Genomic DNA, 23,018 nt, shown 5'->3' on the forward strand with positions numbered 1-23,018 from the left:
ATTATATGTGTATCCATTTCTGAACTCACTCTTTGGTTCCACTGATCTATTTGCTTATCTGTATGCCAATACCATACTGTCTTGATTAGCGTAGAGTTATAAAATTTTGAAATCTAGTAGGGTTAGTCCTCCACATTTGTTCTTCTTTATGAAAGATTTTTGGGCTATTCTAAGTATTTTACATTTTCATGTAAATTTTAATAGCTTTACTGAACTGTATGTAACTTGCATACTGCAAAGTTTACCCATCTTACGTGTTTAATTCTATGGTGATTACCATGTTTACAGAGTGGTAACACCACAATCTAATTTTAGAACACTTTTCTTACCTGAAAACCAAAACTTACGCCTATTAGTAGTCACTCCATCCTCCTCCACCAACCACTGATCAGTTTGCTTTCTCTATATATTTTCCTACTCCAGACATTTCATATGAATGGAATCATATAACATGTGGCCTTTTATGTCTGGATTATTTAATTTAGCATAATATTTTTTAAGTATTTGTTTAAACTGACTAACTTGTATTAATATCTCATTTCTTTTAATAGCCAAATAATATTCCATCATATGGAAATACCACATTTTGTTTATCCATTTATCAGTTGGTGGATATTTGCATTGAACTATTTCCACCTTATGGCTAACATGAACAATGGGAATGTAAAACGGTATAGCCACTTTGGAAAAATAGCTTGGCAGTTTCTTATAATGTTAAACATACACTTAACTTACAACCCAACAATCATATTCCTAGGATTTATCTTAGGAAAATTAAAAATTATGTTCACACAAAAATCTGTACATGAATGTTTAAAGTAGCTTTATTTGTAATATTCAAAACCTGGAAACAATTCAAATGTTCTACATGGAGTGAGTGGATAAACAAACTGTGGCATATCCATACAATGGAATATTACTCAGCATAGGAATGAACTTTTGATACATTCAAAATTTGGATGGATCTCAAGGACATTATGCTAAGTGAAAAAAAGTCAATCTCAAAGGGCTACGTAATTTGTTATTTCATTTATACATAACATTCTCAGAGTGAAAAAAATTTTAGTGATAAGAGAACAAAGAAGTAGTTGTTAAGGAGTTGAGGAAGAGTGTGACTATTAAGGGATAACACGAGGGAGTTTGTGGTGATGGAACATTCCTATCCCTATTGTGGTAATGGTTACTTAAATCTAAACATGCAACAAAATATCACAGTATCATACACCAAAAGGTGAGGAGGACTGCATACAAAACTGGTGAAATTCAAACATGGTCTGTACCTGAATTAATGGAATTGTACCAACATCAATTTCCTGGTTATGACAATATACTGCTCTTATGTAACATATTATCATTGGGGGAAGCTGAATAAAGGGTATGCAGGACCTGTATCTCCATTTTTGCAACTCCTTGTGAATTTTTAACTATTTCAAAATAAGAGAGTTCTTTTTTAAAAGTTAAGCCTAGTCTCTACTATACTTTGGGGAATTTAGGAGAAGGAACTGTCCTATTAATAGGATGAAGTAAACAAGAAGTTAAGAATTCAGTACAGGTTGGCTAACCCAACTACTACTTTACTGAGGCTATTAAAAATATATACATATAGTGTTAAGCACATTTGACTGTCCTTTACAATTGGATTACTGCAGTCTGTTGATTATTTTCAAAATTTTGCAAAAAAAGAAAGAACCCACCTAATTACTATCCTCCTCAGTGGAACCATGTCTAGATCACCTGATTCTTACAATCCTTCGTTATTCTTCTTTGAGCATTCCCCTTTTCTGCCAAGGTGTGGTCAGTAGGAAGTTAAGTGTACTGACCATCCCTGGCCAATTAAACCAGTAAAGCCTCAAAAAAAAAGATATGCACTTAAAAAGCATATATATATATAATATACACTTGTATATATAGAAGTGTATATTATATATATACATATAAATTTCTCCGGTGTTACGGCAACTGTATATGGCCATTTGACAGAGTTCTGGCCAAAAATATGTAAGCAGAAGCCTGCTGGTGCCTGCTCTTTTTGCCTTGTTCCTGCCTGGTCTGTGGATATGATATGGAGGTAAAAGCAACCAATTTGCAACCGTTAGGATAAAAACCATGGACTAAGCACGGTGGCACAAAAGGAGTCTGGACTATACACCTCCAAATTTGTTTTATGACAAAAATAGGTCTGTATCCATTTAAGTCACTACAGTTTAGTCAAAGCTGAATGCCATCTCTACGAGGAGGAAAATATACCCATTCTCCTAGAGCAGTGGGGCTCACCAGCACCAGCAGAGGGACAACTGTGCCGTGCAAAGCATTAGGGGACTCAGCCAGAGAGGCACCACTGTGCAGATGTGACAGGGAGGGTGGAGGACAAGAGGGTGGGGACGTGGGGTTTACCATATGAGGCAGCACTGCAGGACCTCTCCAACATTTCTGAGCACACCTTTGGGAGGGTAAATAAAGCCAGTAGGTCTTGGGTCATGATAATTTGGGTTACATACGGGCAACCTAGTTTCTATGCTGGCCCCCAGGATCACCACTGTGGGAAGGGCAGGATGAGACCAACTAGAAACCACTCACTACACACCAAGCTAAGTTTATCTTAGTAGTCATTCCCTCCCTAGGTACCTAAGGAAGTAAGGTCCTTTCTCCTGGGGGTTCTGACATTGAGACGAGTCTGCAATCCAAGCTTCAGGAAACATACCTAGTCCCCACTCACCATCAGCACCCTCTGAATTCTTTTCCCTCTTGCCTTGAGGGGGCAGAGGCTGCTCTGTTATAATCTAACTTGGTCTCTTCTCACTTCTTTCCACCAGCTTTGAAAACTTTTATGACATTATTTCAGATTTTCTCTATCTACATTGGGTTTTTTGGTTTTTGTTATTTTTTTTTTTTTGCCATTTTTAAGGTGTGATTTCCATGCTTTTGTAACATGCTTTTTATAAATCTTCCTGTATCTCCTTGCAGTTATGCCTTGGACTCTGAGGTTCTGGTGCAACACTTCCTATGGCTGTCCTATGTATCATATAGGCCATGGGTCAGCAAATTGGTGAACAGTTTTATTGGTTCACTGCCAAACCCACTGTTTACTCATTGCCTATGTATGGCTGCTTTTGCACTAAAATGGCAGAGTTGAGTAGTTGCAACAGAGACCCAGTGGTCCCACAAAAACCAAAATATGTCCTATTGGTCCTTTCCAGAAAAAGTCTGTCAATCCCTGACATAGGCACTCAAATATTCTGAATCGATATAAAACATCAGCATATCCAAACTCCAATTTGTATTGTTCACATACTGGCCAGTGAGAGAAAACTCTAAATCTACCTGTTTGGTGATTGGTTTTTGCCATATTTTCTCTAAAAAGAACACTTATTCTCTTAATGACTCCCCTCAACTGCTATATGATATAGTGAATTAAGAACCTGATATTAAAATATAGTTTATTATTTGCAATATACGGTATGGCTTTCGCACATAAAGCATAAGATACATGTGAAGTATCATTTGTGGATTTGTTAAACTAGTCTTTCTGAATTGTTACTGTTAATATTGGCTTCTTTTTAGAACCACTTTTTGTTTTGAAAGGAGAAATTCTCCTAAATTATTTATATAAAATGTATTATTACCCTTTTGTTAGATCAGTGAACTAGATGACAGCTCAATTTAAGGCATTACAAAAGGGGAATCATTTGTGGGTTTGGAGGAAAAAAATGCCTTTCAGTATAGAGATCATGTGATACTGAATAAGAAAACTGTAAGCAAATAAATAATTGTGTGACAGTAACATGTCTACTCACCGAAATGAGATTTAAAAAGAAAAAAACAAGCAGTCAACAGAAGAAATAAAAAGGGAATGCAAATACATTTTCAATCGATTCAAAATAAAGTTGCAGAATTCAGGAAGCCTGAAAACAACGCTCCCCAAAGTTAATTGTTTCCTCGTCAGGATGCAGAAAGACCACACTAATGGTATGAGTAGAAACTGGAACAATTGCTAGAAAGCAATTTTGCAATGTATATATTTACAGTCTTGAAAATATTCATACCTTTAAACCCAATCCGTTTCCTGAGGAAATAGCCTGAAATATGGATGGAGATATGTGCACAATGATGTTAATTGTAACATTACTCATCAGCAAAAATAGAAATAATAGAAATTAATTAAATGTCTATTATAGCTCAGGCATTGGACTGAATGCTGGTGATTGAATAAAAGGCTTTTGGCGAGGGAGTAAAATTTCATCTGAGACCCAAAATAACTGAAAATTAACCACCCAAGAGAGCTAGAGAGAAAATGTGTGTCTCTGTGCAGCATGGGAGGGGAAGGAGAGAGAGAAGGGAGAGGCTGGGGGCCGGTGATAGTTCTGATGATGCGGGCAGGGGAGTGTCTTGTAAGAACATTCCAGACACAGGGACCAGGAATATTTGGAATATAAATACCAAACTAACAAGTTAAAGTGCAGGCATCCAATATAGCAGACAACTGTTTATGGGTCTAATCTTTTTTAAAAAAATACTTGATTTTTATCACACGTACAACTGGTAAAAATGTAGTATATGGGGATCTGTCCACCCTAGATATATCCCTGGGAAGAGGGATGGGCTGTTGTATTTTCTAAAACTATTTAACTGGAGCCCCAAAGTATTTTCTGAACTAAATCTATTCCTAGAGTTATTTTATGAGCTAAAATTCAGAAGCAAAGTGTTTCACTTTCAGAATGAGTAGCAATGCAAGAATCAGGAAAAAATATGCCTCATATTCAAGTCTATAGTTGCTCACATAAAAACCAACCATCAGTAATGTTAATCCTGGCCCTATTTTTTTTTAAACAGATTTGATGGAATGGGAACATCTGGGGATATAAGACATCTTTCTCTAGATGCTTTACTTAATTACTCCCTCCCTACTCCCCAAGGCTTGCTGTTTCTCTTCAGTACTGATAGGTCTGGTTAGTGTATTCAGGACTGACAGATGTTAACATAAGGGGAAGCTGAGTGAAACGTATATGGGAACTCTCTGTACTATTTCTGAAACTCTTCTGTAAGTCTGAGATTGACTCAAAATAAGTATTTTTAAAAACAACAACAATGAAGAACCTATGTATATACTATGCTGCCATGTGTATAACAGGGAGAGAAATGAAATAAAGAAACAGACATATGAACATGATTTTACGTGGTTAGAATATCCCTGGAAGTACAGAACTGGTAATGTAGGTTAACTCGGGAGAAGGCACCTGGGGGCTGAGCGTCTAGGGTAAGAGAATCAATTTCCTCTGGATACTCTTTTTGAATATTTTGAATTTTCTACCATTTGATTATTTTACTTCTTTAAAAAATAATGAAAATCAAAAACCAGACAACGTGGAAAGGCCAGTCTAGCTCCAGAGTTCTTCGCCAAGTCAACTGCTCTTTCTGTCCAATCCTGCTTTCTCCCATTTTCATTCATAGGTATTGACCCCAAGGGCACTCAATAATAAACACGCTGCCTGCTCAACTTCTCAGCGTGCTTCCCAGGGAAGGAGTCTTACAGCTATTCTTTCAGCAAATTTATGAAATTTGCGAAAGTAAGATATTTTAGCTGTAACTGGTTAAGATTACTGTCTCTATCTCAACTTATGCTCCCTCTTGCTCCCCATCACATTGTGTGGTGCTGGAGTGGCTATGGCATTTGGGAATAAATTTCATCTGAGTTGATGGGATACACTTATGTAGTTTACAGATGCTTCCTGTATAATCAACAGTTATGGATCGCTGTCCTATTGTGGGAATGGTTTCCAGGAATATTACTCGCACCCACTGTGCCAATTCAGTGTCAGAACACAATGGTGCAAGGCGAGGTGTCGTACTGAGATGTGAATGTGTCCTATAGCACCAGATACTGGGATTTTGCGGGGAGTGGTGAGAAAACACTATGAAAATGTAAGGAGTCAGATGCTAATCTCTGGAAAATCCTTTCACCATCAGACGTATAAAATGATAGGTAAAAGGTACGGTTCTCAACAATGCCTACTCAAAATGGAATTTCTCCTGTCAGATAACATAAAACTCATAATATGCCATGATAATGAGGATAACCCATGAGGCCTGGTAAATGACTGTCATCAGTTCAAAAAGTACTTAAGATTAGTTACTGCACAAGAAAACTTGAAATGCCCAGAGATCTTATAGCTCACATATAAAAGAAATTTAACAGGAATTTTCCAAAATTTGACAAGAACCCTAACTATTACATGACATTACCAATAATGAGTAGTCAAACTGAAAGACAGTTATTATAAAATAAATTCTGATACACTCTGATAGAAGAAAGAGCAAGTTATCTTTCTATTTACTCTACAGAAAAGATGACAAAATCATTGTCATATGAAGAACATGATCAAGTATGAAGCCAAAAACAAAAAAAAAAGCAAGGGATAAAAAGTAGTACAGAGGTAAATAAAGCAATTAGTATTTTGTTATGTTTTCTGGATTTCTGTGATGCTTGTGTTTTTACCAGCTTTTTAAATGTTATCATTTGTTTTGATTCTCTTCTCTCATTCTAAGTACATTTTCACATTTGTATCTATTTTGTATTCTCTTCTTAAAGAAGCCCTAAACATTTGATTAAGTTTCAGACCCTATGAAACCTAGATCTATCCATGAGAGACATACTTTGAAAATACCTCCTCTAAAATGCATAAAATGACATTATTACTACATTAGAATTCCATAATGGCTCTCTGCTAGAGTGTCTTTCAAAACAGAAATCCTGGTAGTGAGAAAATATGCTCCCAGGGGAAGGCTCTGGAGGACAATACAGCACTTCCCTGAGTATTAGTGCCCATCACTGCAGTCAGTACTGGCAACACAATGCTCACTAGAGAAATTGTTAACATCTCTATTTTAACATAATTTATAAATTTGTTTTATTTTTCAACCATATCCCATGGTCAAAGCACTGGGCAGAAAAGTGCCAACCAGTGCTATCTAACAACTCAATGCTAGTGTGCACCCTTGCTAAACCTGCCTTACTGTTCCCATTTCCTTTGCCCCATTCTCATTTCTATCAAATTGACAATCTCTAACTCATGTACATTAAATAGAATAACAGACATACGGCACAAATACCCCCTTGGTAAAATGTGAAAAGTTCAGTGTTCCCCAATGACTCTTCACACCGAAAGTCAATAGACACTATTCTTCTTATTGGGAGGGGTCATGTGTTTCAGCTCACGTGTTTGCATATGATTTGGTCCCTACCAAAATGGATGGTGACGTGAATTGAAGAGTGTGAATATACATTGATATTACACTGAACAAGAAGAAAACAAGACGTTTCTGGTCCTATCATTGCAGAGCAGGGGGGCAGGTGCTGCTGGGTGTCTGCCGATATCCCTTCCCACTCCTTCCCAACTGTATCCTGATTTTTAATGGAGTGGCAATGTACCCAGCTGATAAAATACATTTCCCAGCCATCCTGAAACCAGAAGTATCTATGTGACAGAGTTCTGGCCAATGAGGCAAAAGTGAGGCTCCCGGGAATGCTCTGTAAAGGGAGGCTAGCCAAATAACAACAGCTTCTGCCCTTTCTCTTACTTCTACCTGGGATTCAGAGGTGATACTGTAGTACAGGCAGTCATCTTACAACCAGAGGCATCAAAAATGGAGTTTAAAAGTTGCATGACCTGCAGCTCTGCAGGCATGGAGGAAGTATTACTTACCTTTTCCAACTGCCTACTTCTAGACTTCCTGCTAGGTTTAAATGTAAATCCTTATTTAAGCCAATTATAGTCCACTTCTGTTAGCTGCAACTACAGTCAGCCCTCCCTATATACAGATTCCACATTCACATTCAGCCAACTGTGAATCAAAAATATTTTTTTTAAATTCCAGAAAGTTCAAAAAAGTTAAATTTGAATTTGATACAGGCTGACATCTATTTACATAGCATCTACATTGTATATTAGGTAGTAATGTAGAGATGATTTAGGCATACAGGAGGATGTGCACAGGTTACATGCAAATACTACTTCATTTTATATAAAGGACTTGAGCATCTGCAGATTTCGGTATCTACGGGAGTCCTGGAATCAATCCTCATGGATATTGAGGTACAACTGTATACAGAGATTCTTACCTGATTCAAGGAATACTTGAGTTTTTTTTTTTATTTTCCTCACACAATTTATGAATACTTACTATTCTTTAAAAGTTTGGAAGAGCTAAGACATTTATAGGGAGAGTGAGAGTAAGGGGAGAGAGGAGGAAACGGGAAGTTGGGTAGCAAGCTGTAAAATGTGGAGGTGTTTTAGTAGTAAAGAATAGTGTATCTGGAGCAAGATTAACTTGGTTAAGATCCAAGTCATGCTACCCAGATTCAGTTCATTTATTCATTCAACAAATATTAACTGAGCACATACTATGTGCCAAGCATAGTGACTGAAAGTACTTGGAGGTAAAACTAACCTTTTGGTGCCTCAATTTCCTCATTGGTTAAGTGGAGACACTGACAATATCTACCTCATGGGGTCATTATGAGGATTAAATGGGTTACTAGAAGTGTAAGTGGCATCTGGGAAGTGTTCAATAAGTATCAGCTATTTTAATATTAAAATAATTTTATAAAAATAACAACATATAAAAACAAGTTTGCTTGTATTATTAAGCGAAAAATATTAAGCCATGAAAATATTTTATCTCATTTTTATCTTAGAAAAGACATATATATATTTAATAAGACTGAAATGATACACAAGATATAAACAAGTTATCTCTAAATGGTGAGATTATGATGCCTTTAATATACTTCTTTTTACCTTTTTATATTGTCTTAATTTTCACAGCAAACATGTATACTTCTTTCAATAAGACTAATAAGGTTGTGCCTATTATGTGTACAACTCCTTTAGGAAATAATTGTTTTTAGGGTCAAGGAGCCTGACCCCAGTCAGGTAGTTCAGGCTTCCTCCTAAAGGGAGTGTGCATCCCCATCGCCAGTCGTACTAGGAAAATTCACCCATGAGCTCTACTCAGATTCAGGGCTTCTATCACTAAAGGAGCAGGGTAAGTGAATATTGAGGGACAACATATTCTCTGCTACAAGTGGGAAGTAAATCAATAAGAAATCCCCCATATGATTGTTGGGCCAATTGAAGATCTATGTGGTGCTAATTGCCAAAAAATTTGAGAGAGCTGAAAGAAAGAGCATGAAAAGTAAGACAATTTATAAAACAAGGAGGAAAAAAAGAGAAAGAAGAATGAAACTACATACAGCTTAAAAAACAGATATATAATCCACTCAGCGAGATGACATATCCCAAGAAACAGAACAAATTTCAGGAAAAAAAATTTTTCCTGCCCTTAAAGAATTCTCCACACTTGAAAAACTTAAAGAAAATAAAGACAGAAGAATGTAATTTTTTTAACTAAAGTTTCAGGACTGGAGGGAAAAATTATGAGTAAAAACAACACCACTAAGGACCTAGCAATAAGCTAAATGCAGGAAGGAACACAATTAAAACAGGGGAAAACGAAGTGAGTGACCTATAATCACACAATGAAGAGATAAAGACAAAAAAAACAAAAGCAACCTAAAGACAATAATAAATGTGAGAGACAAACAATGGAGAGCCAACTTTTGGTTGGACGTCACTGAAGCAGAGAATAAAATAATGGAACTTTCACTTTCCAAAGGACGAACCAACAGATTCCACAGAAGATTTTTCTAAAAGGATGAACAGAATTATATTCCTGGACATTTTAAAGAGAAAAGTTAGCTTTTCATAAAGTTCAACATTTCTTCCTGATTAACAGAAAAATAAAAACACTTCATGAAATAGATACTAATATAAACCACAAAAATCCAGCTTTGTGCCTAATAAAGACCAGAAATGTTCCCAGTAAATTCAAGAATAAGATAGATTCCCACTAGAACGAGTGAAATTATTACTTAAAGAGCATATCACTATATATTTGAAACCCCAAAAGAATCAACTAAAAAAAGTACTAGAAACACTTAGAGGATCAGTAGGATAGCTAAGTATAAATAATATTTTATTTATTTTTAATAATCATAAATAATTTATAAATACTAATTTCAACATTAATAAAACAAAAACCTTGGAGTAAACTTAACAAAAACCATGTAAACTTAACAAAAATCTGAATGAAGATAATTTTTCAATTCAACTGAGAGACAATAAATAAGATCGCTTTAATTTTTCAAAATATCTGGTTCTTGGATAGGAAGCTGCACTTGTAAAGTGTTCAGTTCTCCTTATTGAATTTATAAATCAATGTGATATCAACACAAAATGTCAGAAAACTGTATTTTGTGGGGAAATGGGAAAATTTGACAAAATAGCCTAAAAACAGACATACACAATATTTGGGGAAAATCTGAAAAAGGAGACACTAATTGAAAGTTAGCACCTCCATAATTAAAACATCATTATGTTCCACAAATTTATAATATGATCATTCCAGATTAATAAACACCAGTTATTGGAACAGATTAGAATATAGATCTAAACGTATCTGTATACAAGAATCTAGTTCATGATAAAAGGTAGCATTTGAACTCTGTGAAGCAGAGATACTGAGGCAACAGGCTAGCCATTCAGGAAAAAAATAGAACTAGATTCCTAACCCACTCCTTCCACCCAAATAAATTTCAGATATATCAAAAATCATAATAACTGCAAATGGCACAAGGAATGTTTTGGAGGTGATGGAAACATTCTAAAACTAGATTATGCTGATGATTACCTATGAATTTATTGAAAGTTATTGAATTGTACATTTAAAATGAGTGAACTTGGTGATACGTAAATTATATCTCAATAAAGCCGCAAAAAATTTTAACTATTATAAAAGATGAAACCATAGAGGTGCTAGAAAATATGACTAAATGGGTTTATGGTCTTGGATTAAAAATCTTTCCAAAGATGATATAGAGCCCAGAAGGCAACACAAATTTAAAATGTATGTGTGTATCTCAGCATAATAAAAGCTATTTATGACAAACCCACAGCCAACATAATAGTCAACACTGAAAGGTTGAAAGTCTTCCCACTAAAATCTGGAACAAAGCAAAGATGCCCACACTTATCATTTCTATTCAACAGTTTTGGAAGTCCTAGTCACAGCAATCAGACAACAAAAAGAATTAAAAGGTATCCAGATTGGAAGGAAAGAGGTAAAACTGTCATTATATACAGGTAACATGTACTATATAGAGAAAACCCTAAAGACTCCACACAAAAGCTACCAGAACTGATTAACAAATTCAGCAAGACAGCAGGATACAAGATTAACGTACAGAAATCTGTTGCACTCCTTCACACTAACAAAGAAATATCAGAAAAGGAAAGTTAAAAAAAATCCCTTTTAAAATTGCATCAAAAGTAAAATAAAATACTTAGGAATAAACCTGACCAAGGGGGTGAAAGACTTTCACGCTGAGAACTATAAAACATTGACAAAGGAAACTGAAGATGATTCAAAGAAATGGAAAGCTATCCCCATGCTCTTGGATTGGAAGAATTAATATTGTCAAAATGGCTTGGGAGGGCTGGGATCCTAGGAGACTTTCTGAGACAGATGGAGTCCTTCACATACTAGGGATTAGTCAATATCCAACTCAGAAATAATTGCTCACATGGATTTTATAAGTTTCAAATATTACAGTAAGTTCTAGTTCTTTCCCAGTTCTACTCTTCTCCTATCACCATGGCAACCCATGAGACAAAAGAGAAATAGAGGTTTCTGATCCTATCTTGATCAGAGGCCCTTATATTCATTACTTTGATAATGAAAATAAGTGGTCAGTACACATGAAAAATGTGTATTCTTTGCATTTCCTAATCCATACTCTACTTCAAAAAGGTCTCGTAATAGTCTAGTGCAAAGAATCAGGAGAGAAGAAAAAATAAAGAACATCCAGCAAAAGCATCATGCAATTATACAGCCACTCAAAAACAGGCTGCCCTGGGGAGGGAATGTCAAATAATAAGAGAGGGCGCAAATTTGAAAGTTTTTTACTCCTCAATGCTATTTTAATATCAGACCTCTGTATGATGAGTATTAGTGCTCTACATGATTGATTCATAATTACATACCTCCTAAAGAGAGTCCAGAGCTGGCCTAAAATCAAGGTCTGCGAAGTCTGGGTCATGCAAGAGTGAAGTGCTAATTGACTCATGTGGCATCACCATGGTGACCACACTTGAAACTGTTTCTCCAAGGGTGACTTGACAAAGGATAGTAGCAGAACCATTAACAAAACTCCTTTAGAAGAAAATATAACAACTGACAGTTCAGTTATAAGTACTGAGGACAGATAAAGCCCCAAGGAGAAGACAGGAGCTGGTCTACCCTGGCCTTTACAAGTGATAAATATTATCCCCAGGGTCTTTGAACTTCTCCAAAGTGGAACTCACTGCCAGGTAACGGTGATCAGATGTGGGAATTGGAGGTGTTTTAACAATTAAATGTTTCTGAATTTTTGTCCCTTTGAATTCCTATTTGTTACAATATTTTGGAAGTGGTTTTGCCAGAGAACTTCAACAACAATGTAAACTGTTTTTTAATGTCCCACCTTTGTTCCTCATTTGCTTTCTACTGTTTTTTAACGCAACATTGGAATAACCAAGAACCAACCGGTCAGTTGCAAGTGGTAAATGGGCTGATGGTCATCAAGAAGTGAGATATGGTCTGGAATATGCAATAAACTGATGGCAAACAGCAGTTATGCCAAGAAGCTTGGTGGCACTGATCAAACGAGTTCAATCAAATTCATGAGGGAAAACACACCTCATTAATTACAAACTGAAAATCAGAGAATATAAGCCCTGCCCCCAGCCCTGTGCATAGTGACCTGATAGACAAACGAGAATATGCCTGCCCAGATGACATATTTGTAGATTTCTGGGTGTGAATGCCACGAGAATGCACCACTCAGCTCTCCTGTTGGAAGGAGCAGAACGGATCAACAGCTCCAGCTGCGTCCCTTGAGACCTACCACCACGTCTGCACCAGGGCCATGCTTTCCTTCCCCTAGTCCTCCCCGAGTCTTGCCTCTACATGGCAGGGGTACGAGTGCAGGTCTATCTTGTAGGATGCAAGGCTCCTCTAATGGGTGACCTAGGCTGGAGAACTCCTCACTGCTGGCTGACACATTCTTAGAACTGCACTGCAGTCTCAGACTCTTCCTTTCAAATCCTCCTTCTCTTTCCCTCTCCTTCTAAAGTGTCTTAACTGCATCACAGTCTGAAGCTCTCCCTGCTGCCACTCCTGCTATGTCTCCTGTATCTTCTACATACATTTTCCTCAAAAAAATCTCCCGCAGATCTGAGCCCATCTTGATGACTGCTTCTCAGAGAATTCAAAGTGATGCAGAGTTTACATGAAATAGTCAACATTTGAATAATAATATTAATCCCTTCAAAGTCTCTTTTTGTACATAATCTTATTGGATCCATATAACTATTTGAAACATTTTCTTGAGATCTCTCATGAATATAGAAGTCCTTCTTCCTTAAATGAATAATACTCTACAAGTATCTGTGACCACACATGGCTGTTAGGAATAAGCTGCGTTGTTCATTCATCCATTCAACAAATACCGAGTGACTTCACTTCTATGCATCCATTGACAAAGATTTTTTTTGCTTGACTAAATTTTAGTCAGGCTCCTGAAACTTCTCGTAGGCCCATCTGTGTACTTCCTTATAAAATCCACTTTTAATAAGAACGCTGCTCAGTCAATTTAGCAAGAACACCCCACCCTCTCTGATCAGGTTCCTTATCCTCCACCAACCCCCAGGTGATATCTGATCACCCTAGCCTATGTCCAGTATGAGTTCTGTTATATAGGTTTAGCCAGAATTCCACCTTACTCCTGACATTTACCTTAGTAATTTTTTATCCCCTAATCCTAAATTCCCACTTCCCCATCCTGTTTTTGGAGTTAAATTCAATCTCTCTTGCCACTGCAAAATTCTATCAAAGTGGTCCCTGTACTTATCATGACAGTAGTGAATAAAGTCTGCCTCACTATCTTAAACAAAGGCCATGAATAATTTCTTGTCACCATCTTTAACATCATCTCCATGGTACTCTTTTGGGGATATACAGCAGTGAGCAAGAAAGAGTTGGTACCTGCCCTTATGGGACTCATAGTAAAAAAAAATATGATCAACTTTTTAGCTCATAATTGGGACAAGAGATACAAAGGAAAAGATCAAGGTGTTATGGGGTTAGGGAGGAGTCTAGGGAACCTACTTTTGGTAAATGGCTTTGAGAAGGCTTCTCTAAGACCTAACACTGAAGCCTGGTTCAGAAGGATGAGGGGATACCAGCTGGCTAAGGGTGATTGAGTTAGTACTGGGGGCAGAGTGGTGCCTCTGAGTAGACAGGGAACTGGGAAAAGTCCTTAGGCAGGAAGCAACTAGAAGCAACCGGAGAACTAAAAAAGGATGAGTGTTGTGGGTGGGGTGGGTATAACTCGGTGATAGAGTGAATGCTTAGTATGCATGAGGTCATGAGTTCAATCCCCAGTACATCCATTAATATAAATAAAATTAATTTATTATAAAATTTAAACATAAAAAGAAAAAATTTGGAAATTCTTTTATTAATAGGTTAGATGAAGATTTTTTATTTCATTTCATGTTTTGGTGGATGAATATTACTTATTACTACGATGAATGAGTTCAGTATCAATTCTAAAGTACTTTTGTGAGCTCTGAGATTCTTTGTTCACATATGTAAATCCATAGAATTGGAGCAAAATTTGCTGTAGAAATGTTATTCAACTCTTTGAATTTCTTACACTTTACATTCCAAAACCACACAGTGGCACATCTTCAAACATTATTTTTGTAACCCACCAGCTGACAACTCAATTAGATTTTCCTCAATTCCATAGAAAGCAAAGAAACAGAAGTCATCCTGAATTGTGAAGAGATTTGTTACCCATCATTAGAGACATTAATTTCTCAATTTCTATGAAATATATAAAAAAGTTTTTTCCAAGGTTGATCAAATAACAATTAACTATACCTCTTACTCTTCTATTTAGAGGCATATTCTTTAGCCTGATATATTCAGAACAAGTTGGTAAAACTAAGATATTGTTAATTATATTCAATATTGATAACACGCTTTCAATAAATTGAGTTAAATCTTCAGCTTGCATTTTCTTTAAAAAGGTATTAACAATGGTACATCAAAAATACTCATCAATTAACCTAATTAGCAAAGTTATTCCTCATTCTCAAACCAATAACCAATCAGAATTCTGATTCTATTTTTCATTTCAAATAACCCTGCCTTCTGAATTCTAATTGTTGATATATAGGTAGATAAGAAATGAAGTCCTGCCTGAGTCTGTCACCTGGTTATGAGAGAGGCATGGACAGCCTCTGTTCTAGGAGCAAATACGGCTTTTGGTGTGAATCTAATTTTTGAAAAGGAATTATATTCATTGGACTATGCAAGAATAAAGACATTTATTGAAAACATAGAAATAGGTATTTGCAATAAAACATTTATATAATAATTATTATTATTGATATCTGTTTATATTCAATTAGAGTTATTTAATGATTAGGCTGGTGGCATAGTTATAGAACGTGATCAAATAGAAAGTCTTCTTAGATCCAATTTTTTATGGTGGGAAAGGAAAATGGATGAAATGGATGGCACCCATTATCTGATACATGAAAAGTGTTGCAAGGGATCCTTGCATGGTGACCAAGAGCAGGGACAGTTTTTCATCACCTCAGTCCAATTTAATTCACTCACAAAACACAGTTTGTCTTCACACAGCATCATGTCAGTATTACATACAAGATAAGCTACGGTCCATGTCCTAGCAGAACTTTTATTTTTTAAATTTTGCTTGTGGCTTTTTTTTTTTACAGGGAGAGGGAATAAGGTTTATTTAGTTAGTTAGTTATTTTAATGGAGGCACCAGGGATTGAAGCCAGGACCTTGTACGACTAAGCATGTACTCTAACCACTAAGCTATACCCTCCTCCCAGAACTTATATTTTTACTGATGAGACAATACATATCCTTACTCATGTGAAACTTGAGACAAAAAAGTGGTACAGAATAAATAGGGGTAACTGAAAAAGATAAAAGGGGTAACTGTAAAATTATATAGTTAGAACAGGCATCAGGGATCTTGATCTGAGCCTTGAAGGACATGTTCCATGGAAAGTCAGCATTCCAAGTAGAAGGAAAAGCATAAGGAAAGAGTTAGAGATGATTCAAGGATCAGTGAAGATATCAAACAGGCTGCACAGTGGTTTTGAACTGGGGAACAATGTCAAGAAAAATCTCAGATTATGAAGTCTAAAATGAGCCCATAAAGACTGGGGTTTGATTGTATAGACAATGGAAAGCCATAGGAGCCTGATGTACAGAGCAGAGATATAAAGGACACAAAATACCTTAGGTTCTGTAAATGAGGATGTACGAGAGGAGAGATAAGGGATTGACAAGAATGTACTGCAGTAAGCCAGGTCACAGGGAGTGACAGTGATGGTATGAGTGATGAACCCATAAGGCACTAAACTTTAACTTGACTTCTAGTCCCAGCTCTGCACTATCTGGCTTAATGATCCTGGACAAGACAATCTCTGCGCCTTTGGACTTTTGTTTCCTCTACTCCCAGGATCTCTTTGGATTAAACAAAGTGTTTCTGAAAATGACAGCAAGCCAACAAAAATGGACCAAATAGATAGAGGTCTCTGACTCTCCTGTTTACTCTTGCTTCAACCAAATCCCATTCAGCAGCAGCAGCAGCAGCAGCGGTGGTGACAGCAGTAGCAGCAGCAGTAACAGTAGTAACTTGCAGGCTTCTAGGTATCATCTAGAGAGAAAGTTCTGCTACCTTGAAAGTTTTGAAAAAACTGGACTACAGGAGCTTCCTTCAAAGACGTAAGAAATCTGAGGTTCTATTGAGGAGACAGCAGTTTTAAAAGAGAAGACTTGGTAGGACTTGGTAACTGATTATATAGAGAAGGAAAGAAAGTGAAAGATTTCAAAGAAGATCGAATGACTGGAAGATATGAAGCAATGATAATCATAAGGAGCAAGTGTTGGTTCCTGGGAGAAAACACTGAGTTTTCCCCTAGAGTTTGAGAGGAAACCTGGTATGAAAATATGTGTTTTCCCTTCATTGTTTTCTAATCCTCTGAAAGTAGATCTTTCTCCATAATCTGCAACATCCAAAAACAGAGTACTTATATTCCAAACATAAACTAAAGTATTAGATATGGTGCCTTTTATTATTAATTAAAAATTAATACACTGCTCAATTAGGGATAAACTTTTTAATGTGTACTTAGGTAATACGCTTTTGCCTCAGTGACACAGGTATTTGCAGTAAATACTTTGGGCTTTAAATTACTGGCTTCTGTTTCCCACATTTAAACCAATCCACAACTCATAAAGTATTTTTCTCCTAAGATATTTCTTTTAACAAAAAGGGAATATTAATTTGATATATCCTCTTTTGAAATGTTACCTTTGCCCTGGATTTCATACTAGATTCAAGAATGCTTTGAACAAGCAAAACTATAATTCTTCCATATGCAAAGTCAGCATATATTTTAAATTTTCTTTCTCAATCACAGTATCACATGCAAAAAGGAACAAAAGCTACAGGGAACAAAGTGTAATGGATCGTGATGACTGTTTTAGAACAGCTGGAACCTCCTTACAGCCTACTGTAGGCTATGTGAGCTGAATTCAGAAGTGCTGAAAATGGATTTCACTGCAAGCTACACAGTTTTGGGGGCAAACATACTTTTTTTTTGGTAACTTACAACTACAGAAGGACTCTCAAGTAAAAGGATCATGCCAATGAGATGTGTGTTACATCCTTCTACCTTGTGTATTTTTTCCATAATACAAAGTACACACAGAATGGTTTCTAAACTAACACATTTTGTTCCAATTGCCTGCCACTAATGCAACAAACTGCATTTTTCTATCTATTTACTGGTGTTACTGTTCTTTTCTCTTGTGAGTGGAATTATTACTATTAGAGCAAATCAATTGGATCTTAATGTTTTGAGGCAAAAGAGAGGTCAAAGAGTGATTTTTGATCCCCTGTCTCCATCTTCTAAATGTAGCATACTTATGTTTGAAATAACTGTATTACACACAGAAAGGAGGAGGAAAGGAGAGAAATGTACCACACTTCCATTCTATTCCAGCTTTTAATATCCTCATGGTATACTGCCCTTGTCCTATCTCCTTGAAAGTAACTCTCACTGAGTTCAGGGCCATTTTGTTCAGATTAAGTTCTTCAAGCTATGCTCAGCTTCAGCTTAATGAACAGAAGCCTCCCACATCCTGAAAAATCACGTCCTTTCAGTGTGACTGGGATGACATCCTTCAATTTCCTGCTAAGGGATTACAAGTAAATGGATACGGGGAAGACTAATGACCAAGAAAATCTGACATTTGGTAAAGCTGTTCTGCCACTAAGGTGATCCTTCCCACACTCCATACTCCCTGCCTGGGAACCTGGCTTGCTCAAATGGAACCTGTGATCAGGAGAGAATGCCAGTGTTAAACAGCTCTTTGATTGCTTGAGAATCATGACACACAGAGAGATTTAGCTGCCCATCAAGCACATTTGCTTGTATTTTTTTCCTCAGAAAACTCTCTTCACTAATCCCATTTCTACTAATCCAAGTCCTCCTAGGCAGAATCCTCCTACTCCCATTCTTTTTCTCCCTGCATTGTGACTCTCCAAGCTATTTCTGATAGGAAGACTCAAGCAGACATTTAATGGTGCAGAACAAGCAAGGCAGCTCTCTCTGCTGTGCACCCCATCACAATAAGCGTGTGATCCCCATGACTCAGAATGAATCAGATGGAGAGGAAAAAATAACAGCACAAAGCCGCAGCGTAAGAAATAAACGGCAACCTGTGATCTTGAGAAAGAAGACTGCACTGCTGATTGCATTACCCAAGAGCTAGTTGCCCTGTCTGCTGCATTCTTCAAAGAACAGGTAAAACAGAGAGCAGGTTTTCCTTCCAGAGGAAATCAAAACCTTCTGTTGTTTAAACACACTCTGGAAAAATAAATCATTTCTCTCTGTTCTCCCAAGCTATGTTGTATCAAAATCAGAGGTGCATGTCAAAAACCTGTTCTTTGCATTTACATTTTGCACTGCCCTGATGCTCTGTCCTGCATGTTGGAAATTTCATAGATATATACATACTCAAAATACAAAATGCAAAATTGGATAATGCATGTGTGAGTGTGTATTTGTATTTCAAAATACTGAAGTGGGTAAATTCTTGGGTTATGCCTACTTCCTTTTTCACTATTTCTAACTGACACACAGGAAGTTCTTCACTGGGATTAACCAGCAAATTTGCTTATGTGTAAGAGCAGCTACCCCAACCTTACTCAGACCCACACTCTTTCTACCTGCTACTGGAATTCTCCTCCTTCCATCCTCTCTCAGTGGCTTTACTTTGCATTTCCTTAATGGTTAGTGTGCTCAGCATCTTTCCATGCGCTTATCTGCCATCTTTTGTCCAAGTTCTGTTCAAATTCCTTTCTCATTTTCAAACTGGATTGTTTGTTTTCTTACTGTTGAATTTAAAGGGTTTTTTAAAAATATATTCTGGATAGAAATCTTTTGTAGGATTTGTGATTTCCAAGTAATTTTTTCCATGGTATGACTTTATTTTCATTCTCTTAATGATGTCATTCACAGAGCAAATATTTTTAACTTTGATGAAGTTCAATATACTGATTTTTTTAATGAGTCATGCGTTTTGTGTTATGTTTAGAAACTCTTTGCCTACCCATAAGTCATGAAGATTTTCTTCTGTCTTTTCCTCTAAAAGTTTATAATTTTACACATAGACCTATGGTAAATTCTGAGTTAATTTTTGTATAATAGACACACTCTCTTTTCAGTTACTCGGGCCAAAAATTTTGAAGTTACCTCTGCCTTTTATCTCTTACACCCACACCAAAACCATTAAGGAGTTCTGCTGATTCTCCCTTCTCACCAGTTTCACATGTACAACTCTGGCCTGACCCATTATTATCTCATCTAGATCACTATATATGCCTCTCAGTTAATCTCTCTTTTCTTATCTTGTCCTGTACAGCCTATCCTCAACACAGCAACAAAAATGACCTTTTTAAAGCATGAGAGAGATCAGATTATGCTTCTGCCAAAAACCCTCTAGTAGCTCCCGTTTCTACACAGCATACTCCCTCCTCACAGGCTTCCTGATGCTTCTTGACCACGCCAGGCACACTCCCACTTAGTCATTATATGGCTGCTCCCATGACGGAAACACTCCTCCATTAGGCGGCCACAGGGCTAACTCCCTCACCTCCTGTAAGACTACTCACATATCAGCTTTTTGGTGAAGTCTAAAATTTCCACCTACTTGTCACCTAGCAGCACTCCCAATCATCCTTACCTTCCTCTCCTTTTTATTTTTTGAGAGCATTTATCATCTCCTGATACATCTCCTACTATACCTATTGATTATAACTATAACCTTACTATCCGTCAGAAAACAGAAAGATGCTAGAAAATAACCTCCACGGAGGCAGAGCTCCTCGTTTTGTCCACTGACACACCTCATGCACTCAGAAATGCCTGGCAGTAATAGCTACTCAATAAGTCTTTTTTCGAATGATAGAATGATAGCATTTCTTAAATCAGTGATTCTCAAAGTATGGTCTGCCAACCCTTGGCAGTTTCTACATCCTTTCAAGGGATCCACAAGGTCAAAACTACTTTCAAAATGATCCTAAGATGATACTTGCTTTTTTCACTGTACTGTCGTTTGCACTGATGGTGCAAAAGCAATGTGGGTAAAGCTGCTGTTGCCTTAGCACCAATTGAGGCAGTGATACCAAACTGTTCCTGCAATTGTGTGTAACTCATTGCCATGCTCTCACAATTGCTTCCCTTAAGAATGCCCTTGATAAAGCGCTAAAAATTGTTCTCAAGCCTAGAGTATACTTCTTCTTTCTAATATTCTAAGTCACAAAATGGAAAGTACTCATAGAGCACTTCTGCTGTGTAACAAGTACAATGGTTGGCTCGAGAACAACTTGAACATTTATGTTGCAAGCTGAACTAGACACATTTTTCATGGAACTTCATGTTGTCTTAAAAAAAACACTGACCAAGTTACTGTTTTTCGGATTTGGGTATTGGTGGACATTTTCACTTCACATTCTAGTCACTTTAAGGAAAAGAGCACAATATTTGTTGCCAAAGATAAACTCTAATCTTCCAAAATAGATCAGAATACTGGAAACTCGCATCTTTCACCGTGAGCTTGTAAGCTTCCCAATACTTACAAGTTTTCCTTATTTAACTTCTAATATGGTAAATATAAATACACATAAACAAAAGCTCTTTGGATTCTTCAGTAAGTTTTTTAAGAGTTAAGAGGTTCTGAAAACAAAAAGTTTGAGGACAAATGATTTGTGACCCTCCCTGTTCTTTACAACCCTAGCTATTTCCACGAGTATGTGACATGGCAGGGCACACCCGGTTCTGCACCTTCACACGGGGCCCCGGCCCATCGATGCGCTACAAGTCATTCATTTCTGTTGCACAACTAAGGGTCACTTGCAAGGTAGGGCAGCTATAGCTAAGAACATTGCTTGGTGGGAGAGGTCCTGGGGATCAGCAGAGACCAGGGATTTGCTGTTAAGACTCACCATCCCAAAATGAACTTCTGAGGTTTCCAAGGCCAGACATCAGGTGAGAGCCCATGGTTTTCTGACGAACTCTTGAAGGAATTACAAGTACCGTCTGATTCACTGCATAGCGTAAACACTGCACATCAAGTGCTTTTCATGCTTGGGATTCACCTAACACCCTAATTTCCTAGCTCTGGAAATAAAGTTGCACATACTAATTAGATTATGAAAGAATATACACATTTACTCACTCGCCAACTTTCACAAACTTACTTGGAATTGGAGGCTAAGAGACGAAAGTATCTGCAAAACCCACTAGGGGTTCCGGGGGGGGGGGAATAAGATGGAATCTAGGTGATAAGGCCAAATCGCTCCTCTGGGGCTTAGCCTAGTTTCACGTACCTATATGGGGCTGCGTGCGGAGGCCTTGCACCTAAGTCGTCAGAGGAGAGTTCCCCGCGCAGAACCGCTGCGCCGACGCCCCAGCGGCGCGGATCCGCCGCACAGGCGGCGCTGGACACCTCAGCTCAAGATGGCGGCGGCCGGCACCTCGGTCTGAAGGGCCCCGAGCCACACGCCTGCGCCCCACAGGCAAGGGCTCCGCCCCTCCCTCCCCAGAGGAGGGCCCCACAGAGCAGCCCCGCCCACAGCCCGCAGAGAGCATGTGCTCTAGGGCGCAAGCTCCGGCCTCTCCATTCTTTTCGATCAAGTAAAACTTTCTTTTGCCTCTGAACCAAACTTGGTCTCCTTCTATTGGCATGAGCAACACTGGACAGGAGGACCATTACTGGGACCCAAAAGCTCGGGTAACATATCCAGAAGTTATTTTCTCTTCTGCAAATTGTCATAAATATTAGCCATCATTTCCTCTCAGCGGTGCTGTAATGCAAGAGCCATTGAAAACTGTTGAAGAAAGATACTGGCCGACAAAAAGAGCTTCCCATTGCAACATACGACAGAATCCCTGCTTATTTGTACTCCCTGCTCCCACCGCTGAGCATCTTATAAGAACAGTATAAAGTTTTTGTAAATCAGCAGACTTTGACTTATATATTTAAGAACTGTCTGATTTGAGGGAGTGGAGTAAACTGACACTAGAAAATCAATCGCCTCTCACTCATCCTACCCCATCTGACTACTCAAGAGAGAAGAAATTCAAACTGGCAGTAGTTAAATTATTACAAAAGCGGAGACAGAGTTGAGTTAGACGATTCACTGGGTAACTTATTTTGGAAATAAACCAGAAAAGGCTACATAGATAGGTAGAATGTGGACCTACTAAATAGTGGCTGAGTTTTCTTCCAGAAACAACGTTTTT

The 23,018-nt window shown here is 37.6% G+C and overlaps 1 protein-coding gene across 12 annotated transcripts in view; it reads right to left on the reverse strand.

Moving 5' to 3' along the window:
* Positions 1-22,235, reverse strand: part of SV2C (synaptic vesicle glycoprotein 2C) — a 394,932-nt gene extending 372,697 nt beyond the window's left edge. For all 12 annotated transcript variants that reach the window (XM_072958521.1, XM_031674860.2, XM_072958523.1 and 9 more), the window contains exon 1: positions 22,103-22,235. The gene's annotated coding sequence lies outside the window, so the exon portion shown is untranslated. The remainder of the gene's footprint in view (positions 1-22,102) is intronic.
* Between the last annotated feature and the right edge of the window lie 783 nt (positions 22,236-23,018).

The sequence above is a fragment of the Vicugna pacos genome, chromosome 3 (genome assembly GCF_048564905.1).
Source record: "Vicugna pacos chromosome 3, VicPac4, whole genome shotgun sequence".
In the NCBI taxonomy this organism is placed as follows: Eukaryota; Metazoa; Chordata; class Mammalia; order Artiodactyla; family Camelidae; genus Vicugna; species Vicugna pacos.